The 15,340-nt window shown below is 43.3% G+C and overlaps 1 long non-coding RNA gene across 1 annotated transcript in view; it reads right to left on the minus strand.

Moving 5' to 3' along the window:
* The window catches only part of LOC144454836 (uncharacterized), a 73,093-nt gene that overhangs the window by 35,354 nt on the left and 22,399 nt on the right, over nt 1–15,340 (minus strand). Inside the window, exon 2 of the long non-coding RNA XR_013483388.1 lies at nt 3,840–3,901. This is a non-coding gene — a long non-coding RNA (uncharacterized LOC144454836). The remainder of the gene's footprint in view (nt 1–3,839; nt 3,902–15,340) is intronic.

A 15,340-nucleotide genomic window follows, 5' to 3' on the forward strand; every position in this document is an offset into this window, starting at 1 on the left:
CAGACCTGCACTTTAGCATGGCTGTAGTGGAGAGAGATTTGTACCAGGGAGACCAAGCAGCAGGCTACTGCAGCTGATTTCCACTTAGTCAGTGAATGATGTACTGTATTTGGGGGTGGTGAGTGGAAAAGAGGCCTCTTCCACATTTTGGTGTGGGGCATGGAAACCCCTGCCACCAACAGTCTTAGATCACTCTGGCACTGGGTTAGATGCCTTGCCTGTAATCCCATAGACGGCACGTGTTAAAGGCAGAAGCTGAGGCCAGGTTTCCCAGATCCACAGATGGCCAACCATGTTAGCACAGTCTTCCTGCCTACTGCTTGCCTCCTGTTCCCCTCGCTGTTCTTTAGGCTCCTTCTGCTGCATCATGATCCACATTTAAAGATTCAGTCTGGGCCCTCTCCTACTCTCTCTATGATCTCTCAGATCATACCACTTGCTGTTATTTAGTCGTGGCCAACCTTTCATGATTCCACGGGCCCCAGCATGCCAGAGCCTTCTTTCCTCCACTGTATCTTGACATCTATCCAAGCTCACACTTTGCTGTTTCTATGACACTATCTATCCCTCTCGTCTTCTGCTGTCCCTTTCTCCTTCTGCCTTCAATCTTTCCTGATATCAAAGGCTTTTCCAATTTTCTCATTATGTGGCCAAAGTAGTTTAGCTTCAGCTTCAGTACTTGACCTTCCTGCAAATAGCCTGAATTAATTTCTTTAAATATTGACTGATTTAATCCTCTTGGTATCCAAGGCACCCTCAAAAGCCTTCTTCAGCATCACAATTTGAAAGCGTCAATTCCCTGGCACTCCACTTTCTTTACTGTCCAACTCTCACAGCCATGCATTGTCACTGAGAAAACCATGGCTTTGACTATATGGACTTTTGTCAGCAAGGTGATGCCTCAGCTTTTTAGTATGCTGTCCAGATTTGCCATAGCTTTCATGCCTGTAGTCTTATCACTGACATGGGTTCCATCTAGCCAGGCATCATCAAATACCTACTGGACATTCTATACATCCATCTGAATGAATATTGCACAGGCACCTCAAACTCCACACGACCAGAACAGAGCTCACTGCCTTTCCCCCAAACCTCACCCCTCGTCTGAACTTCTATTTGTGCTCAAGGCATGGACAACCTTCCAGTATCTTTGGTTCACAACCTGGGAGTAGTTCTCTTCCTCCCCCATCTCCAATCAGATGCCCAAACTTGTTGTTTCTACCTCTACAGCATCTCCTCTTTACTTGCACAGCCCCCACCCTTGTTCAGGTCCACATCACCTCTCATCTGGACTCGTGCAACTGCCTTCTAATTGGACTCACTAAGTCCAGGCTTTCTCCTGTCCAGTCCATCCTGCACACAGCTGCCCAAGTGACATTCCTAATACACAGGCCTGACCATGTTATTCACAACTCTGCTCCAAAGGCTCTGGTGGCTCTCACTTGCATCTAGGATAAAATAAGTAAATGCTCCGGTGACATTTAAAATCCTTAACAATCCAGCTTCATTCTACTTCTCCAGACTTACTATATATTATTTTCCCTTGTGCATTTTAAGGTTCACTTAAACTGGCCTCCTAATTGTTCCTCAGCCACAATCCATTTCCTCTCCTTGGCAATGCACTCCCCCTCCTTACCTCTGCCTCTCAGAATTTCTAAATGCCTTCAAAGCTTCACTCAAGCATCAGCACCTCCCCAGCTGATCCAAAGTCATCTCTCCTTCTGTGCTCCCCCCCCACTACCACCTACAAGAGGGAAGGGACTAACTTATATGGAGTTTTGTATCCTTGGTGCCTAGAGCATAACAGGCCTTCTAAAAGTGTTGTTTAATTTAATACTATCAAAAATCAAGCTGGTTTTCTATATAAAATTTGGAAATGTGTATTTTCAAAGTTTTTTAATCCTTAATTCTTCTGGCATTTCCACTAAAGTTTCTCATCTAATTCCCTCTGTACCCTACAGGTACTTCGTGTTTATTGAAATGAATTGAATTCCCATTTAAAAGTAGGACAACATAAAAAGTGAATTATCTAGGTTTGCAACTTAAAGTTTCTAACCAGCCAGACCTTAAAGAGTCTGCACATGTCTACTGGCTATATCAATATTCATTCAAGTTGACAACTGAAGATATGAAGGACATGAAGGTACAAATCACATTTCATTCAAGTCAACAAGGACTGATTAAGCGCTAAGTGCTGGGGACACAAAGGCATCCTCTCCCCTTCTCTTCTTGCTCCTGGATGAAAGGGCCAACTGCTCTATTACTGGAAGTGACCAGCCTCACTACTCTCCCATGGAGCGGGGAGGCCTGATGCTCTCCTTGCCGGAGAAAGTTTGGGGCTTCAACATCAGTTTCACTCTCCTACACATAGAAGAACAAGACTCAGGGCAATCTACAGGTCCTTACTCTCTTATTCTCTCTCTGTACAGACTCAGAGGCCCCCTTTCTCTCTCCACCCAGTGCATTCCCAATGTGGTCAAGGTCTGCCAGAGTAGGAGCAATGGAGTTCCTGCCCCCCTCAAAGCCTGGGAAACCAGAACCACATCAGTCATCACCCATCCCTACTCTGACAGGTGGTTTCCATACAGGGATGTCTGCAAAAGTGTGTGACCCTCTCCTCTTCTCTGCCTGGATCTCTGGCTGAAACACATCAGATAACGTGAGAGCCACACCTGGTGTACTTCCACTCGCACCCTCAGATTTAATCCAAGTAGACAAGTATGCGAGGTCCAGCTCAGCTGCAGTGGCACCCATAGGGCTGAACTGGTCACTTATACAAACTGTACAGCAGCTAGAGTCAACAGCATTAGAGGCAGCTTTGTGTTATAGTGGACAGAGTGCCGGGCCTGGAGTCAGGAAAATCTGAATTCAAATTCAGCCTCAGATACTTCCTAGCTGTGTGAACTTGGGCAAGTCACTTAACCACTGTTGCCTCAGTTTCCTCATCTGTCAAGCAGAGATAATAATATCAACCACCTCCCAGGATTCAGAAGATCAAATGAGATAATACTTGTAAAGCACCATGCCTGGCACCCAGTAGGCACTATAAAATGCTAATATTTAAAGACCCACCTTCACCACCTGAATGAGTGTTGCACTCACTCAGTCTAGCAGGCCCAAGCGTAAGGGCTGAATTGCAGCTTAGCTCAGTAGCCCAAATAATGTGCCGTGATGGCTGGCGCACAATGGCGGCATCTGCTCTCTGCGGAAGAGGACCAGCGGTTATGCGGGCATGGAACACACAGTTTTATGAGAGCTCATCTGACCCTCAGGACAATACTGCTCAGGAAGCAGTCCCAGTATTTTAATTTCTATTTTACAGGTGGAAAATTAAGGCTCAGACCTGCCCAAGGCCACACAAGCAGTCAGTAGCAGAGTCAGAATTCAAACTCAGGTCCTCAGGCTCCAAATTCAACATTATGTCCACCATAGCCTTAGTCTCTGTATACATTTGGAAATGGTCACAAGAGACGAGGTGTGCACCCACGGTACATGCCGGCATTTTAATAACCAACCCAGTTCCTTTTTGAATTCTCTGAACCACAATGGCAGTGGTTGTTCCAAAACACTCAGTAGACACCAGGCAGATTGGAGCAGGACAGAACATCAGACAACCTGCCCACCACTGGGCAACAGACGAAATCTCACTGTCTCTGATGGGGATATAAGAAGTACACTCTTTTTTTTGGAAGGATGAAAAAGATGTGCAATGATGGAGAGGTCAAGAATGTTTCAGGAAGCAATGCACTATGGTTTATCTATGTTTAGCAAAACTGATAAAAGTTCAGAAGCATCTTATAAAACAAGAGGGAGAAAGACAAAATGAATTTGGAGCTTACCTTATTTACAATTCCTACTCACAAATGAAATTCAGTTCCAAGTCAAGCACACCCTCCAGTCACTAAAAAGCAAATGGAAAATTAAGGTTCACAATTCTCTAAAGAAAATGCCTGGTTCTTTAACTCCCAAAAGGTATTTAGATGCAAAGGTAAGAAACAAGCATCTGCTTCCCATTATGCTCCCTCCAAACCAGAGCCAAGCTCCATGGCTAACCAAAAGCTGAACTCTTAAAAATGAAAATAGATGCAAAGCACTCTCTCCCTGGTGCCAACCTACGCCTTCTAAAACTCACTCTCAGTAATACCCTAAATATCCAACGTGGGCTGTCTCGATACCTTGGATTCACTCCATCTACAACTATGTGCTGCCAAGTGCTTCCCCGTGTGTAAAAAACAAACAAACAAATGTTGTACTTGATTTGAAGGAGTAAACAATTGTGTGAGACAGTCTCTATCAGCTTACAATCCAGCCAGGAAGAAAAGAACTAATAGGCCGGAAAAATTAAAGAATACAAGACAACAAACAGTATAAAGAAATTCCAAATTGCACGGCAAAGACTAGCCTCTATGAGAGATACAAGGATTGAAGGAAGTGATGACTTAGCCTTGAAACAGACTGAAAGATTTCCTACAGAAGCTTGCAATAAAACCAGCCCTTAAGGATAGGTATGAGCTGAATAGTTAGAGGTTAAAGGTGTTAACCGTGAGCAACAAAGGGCAGGCATTCCAGGTAAGGCAATGACAAGGAATGAAGGCACAGAAATAGGAATGAGCAGGGGCTCAGTGAGAGCAGTCTAGGAAAGCAAAGGGCATTTGTCAGGAAAGCAGCTTGGGGAAAAAAAAAAAAAGGGCTGAGAGAGAGGACTGGGTCAGAGGCCAAATCAGAGGACTCACAGGGGAAGGTGAGGCTTGATTCTATAGGGTCTAGAGTCATCAATGGCTTCTGAACAACTAAGCGCCTCAAGGAAAGTGTCGTTTACAAGAGTCTTCACTTTACAAAGTCTTCTCTTTACCAAAGCACCCAATATAAAATTCAAGCTCTCCAGAATTTAAAATGATTCCGTTGACAAAATCTCAAAAACACAAAAGATTCTGGGAACACATCTACTGCATAAAAAGAGATACATGAGTACAAACACTGTCAGATAAGGGATATGAGATGAATCCAAATTTTTCAGACTAAACCAAGATTTTTTTCTACAAACTGTCAAAAGTTGTTAAATGAAAATCACACTACTTTTTGTTTAACACTATAATCCCAACACTTAGCCTTACAATCTTCAACTCTAAAACAACTTACAGTTCATACTTTTGTTACTGTGGCCAGTGACCTTCTCACTCAAGTGGTAACCCAAATGCTGCTACAGCTTTGTATAATGAGGGTCTATAAATAGAGGGCAGGAGGGAAAGACCCATCTTTAGGTGCTCATGAATATGCCCATGGGGCAATATACCCGATTACCGGCCTCTTCCTATACAGCGAAGTTGGCAGGGCACAAATGTGAGAGTGGGATCCTTCTCCTCCAAAAAGGGAAGACTGGCTGGGGGACGGGGGGTGATGGGGGCAGGCACTGCAGCAGGGCCCTTTCACCTGCCTCTCTGCTCTTGGCACCGCTTCAAGAAGAGAAAGAAATAGGCAGGGCAAGGAAGAGCCGGCCAAAAATCCCAGTCCTCCAGGGCACCCAGCAGCTTGATTGTCGGGCCCAGTCAAAGCTCAAGGACTCATGCTGCACATGTCCCAAAGTGCGCTGTACATTCACCGAAAACCACATACTGCAGCTTGACATGAGGAAACGTTCTAGACCACTCCATTCATTCATGTGAGCAGCCAGCTTCTGACACACCATATTCAAAATAAAGATGTGCAATCTAGACCACAAGGCCAAAGTCTGAGCTAAACTCTCCATTTACAGATGCAGATCTTAGTCAGGAAAGAATTTCTAAAACCAGCATGAGACCATTTACATCAAAACAGTAACAGAAGAAGTAAAGCCACACTTAGGGATGAAGTCTCTCTCTCTCTCTCTCTCTCTCTTTTTTTTTTAAAGAAAAGCCATACAAGTTTAACGATCATTTTCTACCACTATCTCAGGATGGACTCTTGGCAATTTTGTTCAAAGCCTTCTACTGGGGATAACCATATAAACAAATGCTCCTTTGGTCCTTCAGAAACTAAATTTCAAAATGTAGTGGCACTCCTGTATTTCCTGGTCACATAGCTTCATGGACAACAGCCCAGAAACTTTGTAAAATGATGAAAGGGTTTTTTTGCGAGAGAACATTAAGTTAAAATAATTAGCTCTACCCTTTCCTTCTATGAGCCCTTCGGACCCAGAACATAATGACAAAGGCTATCTGAATACATGCAGTAAAAAAAAACAGCCCAGCACTTTCAACCCTTTTATTGGTTCAAGGACTAACAATGCACATGGTCTAAAATTTCTGGAAAGGTTAATATTTTAAAAGTTTCTTCCATCCATAAAGGCATTTAAGATTAGAACCCTATTACCAAGTCATGGATTTGTTCTTAAGAAGCTGACTGGTGTTTTCTGGGCCAATCTTCTTTGAAGAGAGGATGGCAAGCTTCGAAAAGAACTGACCGGTGAAGAAGTTGTTATCTGTACCAATGGAGAGAGCATCTGGAACACACATATACACATACATGCTCGTGTGTGTACATATGTATGTACATGCACACACAGGAGCAGATTTCTGGAAATGAAAACATATGCCTATCAGTGGAGGAACTGCTGCATAAATTGTGGTATATGAATGTAACAGAATAGGAATGTGTCATAAGAAATGATAAATACAAAAATTCTGGGAAACTTCCAGAGATTTTTATGACATGATGGAGAGAGAAGTGAGCAAACCCTGAGTAGTTCCCAGGCCCGTTCCCAGAACTTAGAGGGAAGGAACAGTGACAGACAACAGAACACTGGTCCACGCACTAAGTTTGACTATGGTGACCTGGGCTGAAGTCTGTTCTGCTCCTGGCTGGGAGGAGGCAGGGAGCTCTGCATGAAGAATAAAGCGGGTGCTGTGTCAGACAAGGCCAAGGATGGGTTTGCTTCACTTAACTGGAGTTCTTTGTTGCAAAGAGGGTTCTGTTAACGCAGTGGGGGAGGAATTAGGAAGTGAGAATGATGTTTCTTAGAAGGTCAGCAATGTAACATTTATTATTTTTTTAAATAATAAAATGCAGACACAAAAATAAGGTCTTATTTCAAATGAGGACTACGCAAGTATTACCTTTTTTTCCCCCCTAAAACATGCTATATTCTCCAGTGCAAGAAAGGCATATCTTCATTTGAGAGAAAATGAAATTAACAGTAAACTCAAGACTAATAGAGAGAGGAAAGGAACAAAGCAGAGTCGATTGAAAGAAGTTAACTCAAGGAGAAAAGATGAGAAGCAGAGAGCAAGAACTCCTCTCCTGACAGACATCCCCGAGGCTGTGTCATGGGTCAGAGAACAGTGCAGCAAAGAAAACTGGAACTGAGTGACTGGAGAGGAGTGATTAATGGAGGAGGAGGAAGTCCAATGGCACGGTCCAGGGATCTGTCTGTGGCCCTGCTCGGTGTAACATTATTATCAGAAAATCTTAGGGTCCCAGATCTGGAACTAGAAGGGACCCCAGACGCCACCTAATTCCCTCATTTCACAGAGGAAACCGAGGCCCAAAAAGGTCGGGTGCTTGCCAAAGAGCCTCACAATTAGTAAGTATCAAAGCTGGGTTTGAGGCAAGCTTTCTGACTCCAAAGCCAAGGCTGCTTCTACTGTCCTTGGGGATCTGAACAGCAATGATTTGGTGAATACATGTGCAACTGACACAAGCCTGGGAAGAGCTGGCTAACACACTGGGGTGACTCCATCCGTGTCCAAAATATCTTCCTAACTACAGGCAGTCAGCTGGCACAATGGAGAGAGTGCCAGGCCTGTGGTCAGGAAGACTCATCTTCAAATCCAGCCCCAGACACTGCCTAGCTGTGTGAGCCTGGGCAAGTCACTTTACCCTGTTTGCCTCAGTTTCTTCATCTGTAAAATGAGCTGGAGAAGGAAGTGGCACTCCAGTATCTCTGCTAAGAAAACTCCAAATGAGGTCACAAAGAGTCAATCATGACTTAACTAAATAACAGCACAGGGTTTGCAAGGGTCACCTCTTGTTTAAAAATCTTCAGTGGCTCCCATGTGCACGTGTGTGTGTGTGTGTGTGTGTGTGTGTGTGTGTGTGTATGTGTCTATGTCTGTGTCATGGACTCTTTGGAAAGTCTGGAGAAGCCTAGGGACTCCTTTGAATGATGTTAAATGCATAAACTGGAACACAGAACTGCCAAGGAAATAAGAACAACACACAGATCAGTTCACAGCCCTCCGGTTAAGGGCTCTAGGCTCCTCATCTTCCAAGCCCGGGCTCAGGCTGCTGGTCAGGATTATTTCACGTTGCTCAGCTGCAAGCACCCGCGCTTCTGGTCGCACAAATCGGCCCGTTTGCTGTGGCCTAGTCGACAGGCCTGGAGCTTTCTCCCTCCTACCTCTCTGACACGCCCACTTCTTCCTTCAAGGCTCCACCGAGTCAGCCCCTCCTACGGGAAGTCTTTCATGACCCTCTAAGTTGCCAGAGCTCTGTCTCTCCACAAATGATACCGTCTCTAAATGTGTAACTTCCAGTGAAGTCCAACCTCCTTGAGGACAGGGGCTTTTTTGGCACAGTGCCTGGCACAGAGCAGCTGCTTAATAAATGCTTGTTGACTTGACCCTGCCCTGGTCAGACTCTAGTCTGGAATATTTCAGCTTTGGGTTCCGTATCTTAGGAACTGAAAACTATGTGGTAAGAAGAAGAGCAGCTGAAGGAACCCAGAATATTGAGCTAGAAAAAGGAAGGCCTGGGGAAGCAAAGCAGCAATCTTCAAGGCCTAAAGGGCTGTTGTGTCAGACATACTAATGCATTGTGGGTAAAGTGGTGAATTAGAGCACCCACTCTGAAAAGCTATTTGCAACTGTGCAAATGAAGTACTAAAATATTCACATCCTTTGGTAACAGAGATTCCACTCCAAGGAAGTCACGGACAAAAATAAAGGCTCCATATGCACCAAAATATTTATATCTGCACATTTTATGGTAGCAAAGAACTAGAAACAAAGTAAGTGCCCATCTAAATAAACTGCGGTACGTGAATGTAATGGAATATTATTGTAACCTAAGAAATAATGAGCAACATGAATGCAAAAGCATGTACGGACTCACAGAACCAAGAAAACAGCAGCTGGCTGGTGCAGTAGATGGAATGCTGGACCAGGAGTCAGGACCACCTGAGCTCAAAGGCTGCGAGACCCTGAGTAAGACACTTAAGACATTTAACCCCTTCCAGCGAAGTCAGGATAATGATACTACCAGCCTCACAATGCTATTACAATTCAATGAGATACCATATCCCGAGGTGGGGCACCTGCAGCCTCCAGGCCACATGAGGCCCTCTAGGTTCTCAAAGTGCGGCCCTCTGACTGAATCCAAACTTCCCAGAACAAATCCCCTTAATACAAGGCTTGTGCTGTAAAACCTGGACTCAGTTAAAAGGGTGCATCCAAGGACCCAATGCCACATGTAGCCTCAAGGCTGCAGGTTCCCCACCCCCGACACATACAAACCACACTCACGTTCGAGCTGTACATCGAACTCTAATTCAGTATACACAATGACTTCCACCCAAATACTGCACAATTATAAACCACAAGCTTGAGCCCAAAGAAGATATGTGGAAAGATGTCTCCCTGCTCCTTCACAGAGCTTGGGGTTCACATGCAGGAAACACCGCACGTGGCGTTCTACACGTGAATCAAATTTGCTCAACTTCTCTTCTTCCTCATTACTTTTTTTTTTAATTGGTTATAAAGGATGGCTCTGGGAGGGGGAGAGAAAAAAAGACAGTGGTAGGTCTAGGTGACGTAAGCAACTAATAAAAAATTCCATAAAATCTTTTCTTTTAAACTAAGGGCTGTCATATGGAAGACAGGTTGTCCCACTTCTGTCTGCACCAACACCAAGTGCTCCCCATGAGTAGATAAGCCCGAGCGCACCAGAAATATCAGCACACTCCTACCGCCCTGCTTGTTCCAAAGAGCTGGACTAGGAACAGAAGATGGCAGGTGCAGAAAGGGAGCCTTCAATCCGAGCGAGCGCAGGAAAGCCTTCCTCCAAGAACTCTCCAACGTCCCCAACACTGAAACTGGCTGCTTCCTTAAGCCAGTAAGTCCCCACTTCCCTAACCATCTCAGCTGACTGCTTGGCAACGGCATTACTGGGATATCTCTTTCAATAGGCACTGAAAGAGAACTCCAAGGTCCCTTCCAACACAGACGCGGATAAGTGAACAGAAGGAGATGAACAACATCCCATTCAAATGAACAATGCTTTTTAAATATGCACTGGAACCAACTAGCATAGGTCAGAGCAGCACGACAGCCTCTGCCCCAAAGGAAATCCGTGCCCCGGATGGTTCTGTCTTCACTCTAGTGGTCAGTGACTTTTTTAATCTTGCACCTATTGAGAACAGCAGCAGAGCTGAGATTGGGTTCCACGAGGCAGAACAGCTAGTGGATGCCAGTGGGCAACTACGAGGGAAGTGCAAGGGCGAGGGGCACTGGGGAAACCACAACATCGAGTATCGTATGCCCAGTGGACAGGGAGACATGAGCCCAGACCTCACACATGTAACTAACCTGTGCTGCTGCCTCCACACCCATCGAGCCTCTTCCATTCTTATAGTTGTGAGTAGCACAAAGATTTATTTTTATTAGATAACATGTCTCAGCAATGCAATGATTTTAAAATACAAATGGTGTTCTTTAAATTTTGTCCATTTATATATATATATTTTTTTAAAACACTCCCCATTCATTCCCAGTACAGTAAAATTAAAAGCAATCCTCTCCATCTAAGCAGTACACTGAGCTATATTTTTTTTTAGTAGCGAGATGATGCCCTGTATCTTCCCCTTCCTCTCTGACAGAGCAACACCACCACACAATAGTAAATTACATTAAAATGTGGCAGAGAATAAATAGCCCATTTTTTTCCTTGTTAATCTGTCATACTCGCCCTCCAAATTGAGCTCAAAAAAGAAAAAGAAAGCCCTCAATACACAGCTGCAGAGTCTGACAAAACAAATCCCCATACAACCAGAAATGCATCTCTCTGCATTTTGAAGTTCATCATCTCTTTCTGGAAATATGTGGTGTGTTTCATCTTCATTCTTTTGAATTCATGGTTTATCCCTGCATTGACAAGAGTTCAAAAATCTTTCAAAGTTGTTTTTCTTCATAATACTAACATCAGGGTATAATTTGTTCTAGTTTACTCATTTCGTTGCATTTCTAGCATAAACCCAACTTGGTCACAGTGCATAATCTTTCTAATATGTTGTGCAGCCTATTTGCTAATATTTTATTTAAAATGTTTGCATCTATGCTCACTAGGCCATCTCCAGTCGTCCTGATGAATATCTAGCCACTGGACCCAGATGGCTCCAGAGGAGAAAGTGAGGCTGGTTACCTTGCCCAGCCCTTCCTCACTCAAATCAAAGTCAATTGCAAGTCACGTCATCATCTCCCTGATGTCATGGTCCTCTTTGAGAATGAAGGACAAACACAATAACAACATTAGGGATATTAGTGTGCAGTTTTCTTTCTTATCTTTGTCTCTCCTAGGTTTAAGAAATCAAAACCACATTTCTATTATAAAAGGTGATTTGAAGGGTGCCTTCTTTTCTCATCGTTGCAAATTGCTTATGTAGCACTGAAGCTGTTCTGAGTGTTTGACAGAACTCACTTGTAAATCTTTCTGGTTCTGGAGTTTGTTTTTTTTCCTTTCAGAGTTCCCTTATGGTTTGTTCAATTTCATTTTCTGATATTGAGTTATTTAAATAGTCTAGCTCTTTTGTTAATCTGGGCATTTGGTAAGTTTTCACCTACTTTCTCTAAATTATCAGTTTTGGCAGCATCTAATTGGGCAAAAGAGATTCTGAGAATTGTCTTTATTTCCTCTTCAATTGTGAGTTCTCCACTTTCATAGCAACATTTAGGTTTTTCTCTCTTTTTAAAAATCAGGTTACAGATTTATTTTATTAGGGTTCTTTCTCCCTCCCCTCCCCAAAAGTAGCTCCTTTTATCTATTCAATGGTCTTTTTGCTTTCAACTTCACTAATCTCTCCTTAAACTACAGAATTTCTATTCTGTATCTGCTATTGTCCAAGTTTTCTTAACTGTATGCTCAAATGATTTGTTCTTCCTTTTGTTTATGAAAATGTGAAGACATACAAATGTTCCCCTCAGTACTGCTTGTAGCTGTGTCCTACAAGTTTTGGTATGTTGGCTCATTATTGTTATTTTCTTTGATAAAATATTCTCTTGTTTCTATCATTTTTTCTTTGACCCACCAGTTCTTTGGCACTGTGTTACTGAGTTTCCAGTTATGTTTTCATTCTTTTTTAAAGGGTTTTTTTTTATTGAATTTAGTTTATATTGCACTGGGATAAGCAAGTATCGTGTTTAGCATTTCTGCTTTTCTACATTTTTTGGTTAAGTTTTTATGCCTCAATATTTGGTCAATTTTAGTAAAGGTACAAGATACAGCTGAAATGTATATAAATTCTTTTCCATTCTTGTTGAGTAGTCACCAAAGATCTATTACCGATAATTTTTCTGAAGTTTTATTCAAATCCTGAACTTCTTTCTGGCTTACCTTTTGGTTAAAAGTCTGGAAAGGCATTTTAAGATCCCCTACTGCAATACTTTCATTACATATTTTTCCCTCTGATTCTATTAGCTTTTAAGTGTTTAGATGTTATCAGATGCATATATCTTAAGTATTGGGTTGATTTGTTATCTGTGGTTCCTGTATGAACAATGTAACCCCCTGGCTTATCTTTCGTATATTTAGAGTAATCTTAAGTGAAATTATGAGTAAGAGTAAGAGCTGAGTAAGAGACTTCGTTTCAGCCCCTCATTTTCACTCTGTATGCATCTTTGTATTTCAAGTCTGTTTCTTGTAATTTGCCCTCTAATCCATCCTCCTACCTTCTTCCACTTTATGGAATCCATCCACATCCATTCATATAGAATTACAACTGTTAATTATTGTTATCTTTTTCTCTCCATCCCGTCTTCTTGTCCTTTCCCTCTCAGTGCTCCCAAGCTCATCTTTACAAACCAGAAGGTGGGGAAGGAGAGAGGCCTGCCTGGCACCTGTGATCTCCTAAATCAAACAGTCTATTTCCTCTCCGTTGCAGCTTTTCTTTTGTCCTTACCCTGCCCTTAATCTCAGGTTTTTGCTCTTTCTTCCTTTCCTTTTAATCCCTTCAACTAGAGTTTGTTTGCCTATAACTAACCTCCTCAGCTGGTAAAGAGCAAATGAATCTCTGCCCCCAGGAGCTCACGTGCTAATAAGGGAGACATATATAAATCCGAACACAGATAGCCAGCAGGTAACCTTAGAGGAAACACTAGCAATCGAGAGGACCAGGAAAGGCCTCCTTGAGGAGGTAGGGCTTGAGATGAGTCTTTAGGGAAACCAGGGGTTCTACAAATTGGAAATTGGAAGAAAAAGCACTCTAGGCACAATGCGAAGACATGGAGAGGGGAGACGGGAGCGTCATGTATAAAGAAACGGTACATGGAGGGCTGTTGTTAGCCCTTCATTTTTGAAGAGGACTAACAGCATCACGAGTTGCACATAAATTCGATCTATGTGAAGCAGAGCTGAACAAAATTGTCAGCATCGTTCTCTCTTCCAGAGTCACTGAAGTCCAGCGGCAAGACAACAATCAAAAGGACTGGTGATGGCTCAGGATAGCACCTGCTTTGGTCACCTTCACGGCCATTGGAACAAATTGTTCTCATCTGCCCATTCTGCCTGGGGAAGTCTTCACATGGTTGGGCTAGACAGCCCCCAACTCACTGATGAGTTGAGGCCTCTTGGTAAACCTGGTTTAGCCTGTCTGCCAAGATGGTTTTACCAGCCAGCGTGCATACTGCAGCTCCTTAGAGCCACAGGTGAGACAGGAAGACAAATTCAGGGAGGACTAGTACCTCTGTTGTGAGGAGGGTTTGCTAAGCCCCTCTCAGGGCTGCTCATCATCCACCTCTGATCTCCACCTGTCATCCAACTCTCACAAAGTCACTCACGATCTTTCAGCTGTCAAATCCAATGGCTTTTCTTAATCCTCGTTCTCTATGACCTCTCTGCAGCCTCTGACACTGTGGACTACTGTCTCCTTCTTGCTCCTCTCTTCTGGACACACTCTCTCCTAGTTTTCTTCTTAGCTACTGGACCACTCTTTCTCTGTCCTCCTTTGCTAAATCCTCTTCTAGATCATGACCTCTAACCATAGATGTCTCTCAGGATTTGGTCCTGGGCCCTCTTCTCTCCTCCCTCTGTACTACTTCATTTGGTGACCTCATTTCAGCTCCCATGGTTTCAATTATTACCTCTATGCAAATGATGCTCAAGAGCTATTTATCCAGCCCTAACCTCTCCCCTGATCTCTAGTATTTCAGACATCTCAAACTGGATAACCAGTAGACATCTTAAACTCACCATGTCCAAAAGGGAACTCATTATCTTCCCCCGTCAACTCTCCCCTACCTCCGGCCTTCCTCCCTGTTACTGTAGAGGGCAACACCGTCCTCCCAATCCTTCAGGCTCTTAACCTGAGAATCATTCCAGATTCCTCTTTCTCACCCTTCATATCCAATATGGTGCCAAGGCCTGTCGCCTTCACCTTTGGGAAGGCAGTAGAACACAAGATGACTGGAAAAGGAGAAAGGACCAGAACTTTGGGTGTCAAAGGACTTTATAATTTGATTCCAGAAGTAAGAGGGATTCATTATAGTTTACTAAGTAGGGAGCGGTTTGGAAAATCACTCTGATAGATAAGTGGAAGATGGATTTGAGTGAGAAGAGACTTGATGAAAGAAGACCAATCAGAAGGCTACTGCAATAATCTGGAGATTTTGAAAAAGGCTCGTACAAGGGCATTGGCTGTATGAGTAGAGAAAAGGGGATGTATAAAAGAGATCTTGTACAGAAAAATGTCACAAAATTTAAGAAGAGATATACCGTTTGGAATGATCAAGAAAGAAAAGATGAAGGCGATGCTGAGACTGTGAGTAACTGGAAGGATAGTTATATATCCTTGATAGTTACAGAATTCAGAACTGGGGAGGGACTGGTAGAAAGACAATGAGTTCAGTTTCAGACGTGATGAGTTTAAGGGACTCGTGGGCTATCAATTTTGAAATGTTCAACAAACGGTGTTATGTTTCAGGAAAAAAGCTAGGGCTAGATAAAAAGATCTGGAAATCAAGTGCATAGAGATGATAAATGAACCCATGGAACCTGATGAGATTGTCAAGTTAGAGAGAAAAAAGGACAAGGGCCCAGGAGAGAACTTTGAGGTAGACCCACATGCAGAAGGGCCTACACTTTTTCAGTGACCCTGGAT

Source organism: Phascolarctos cinereus, unplaced genomic scaffold, assembly GCF_003287225.1.
Source record: "Phascolarctos cinereus isolate Bilbo 61053 unplaced genomic scaffold, phaCin_HiC Scaffold_1;HRSCAF=81, whole genome shotgun sequence".
Taxonomy (NCBI): domain Eukaryota; kingdom Metazoa; phylum Chordata; class Mammalia; order Diprotodontia; family Phascolarctidae; genus Phascolarctos; species Phascolarctos cinereus.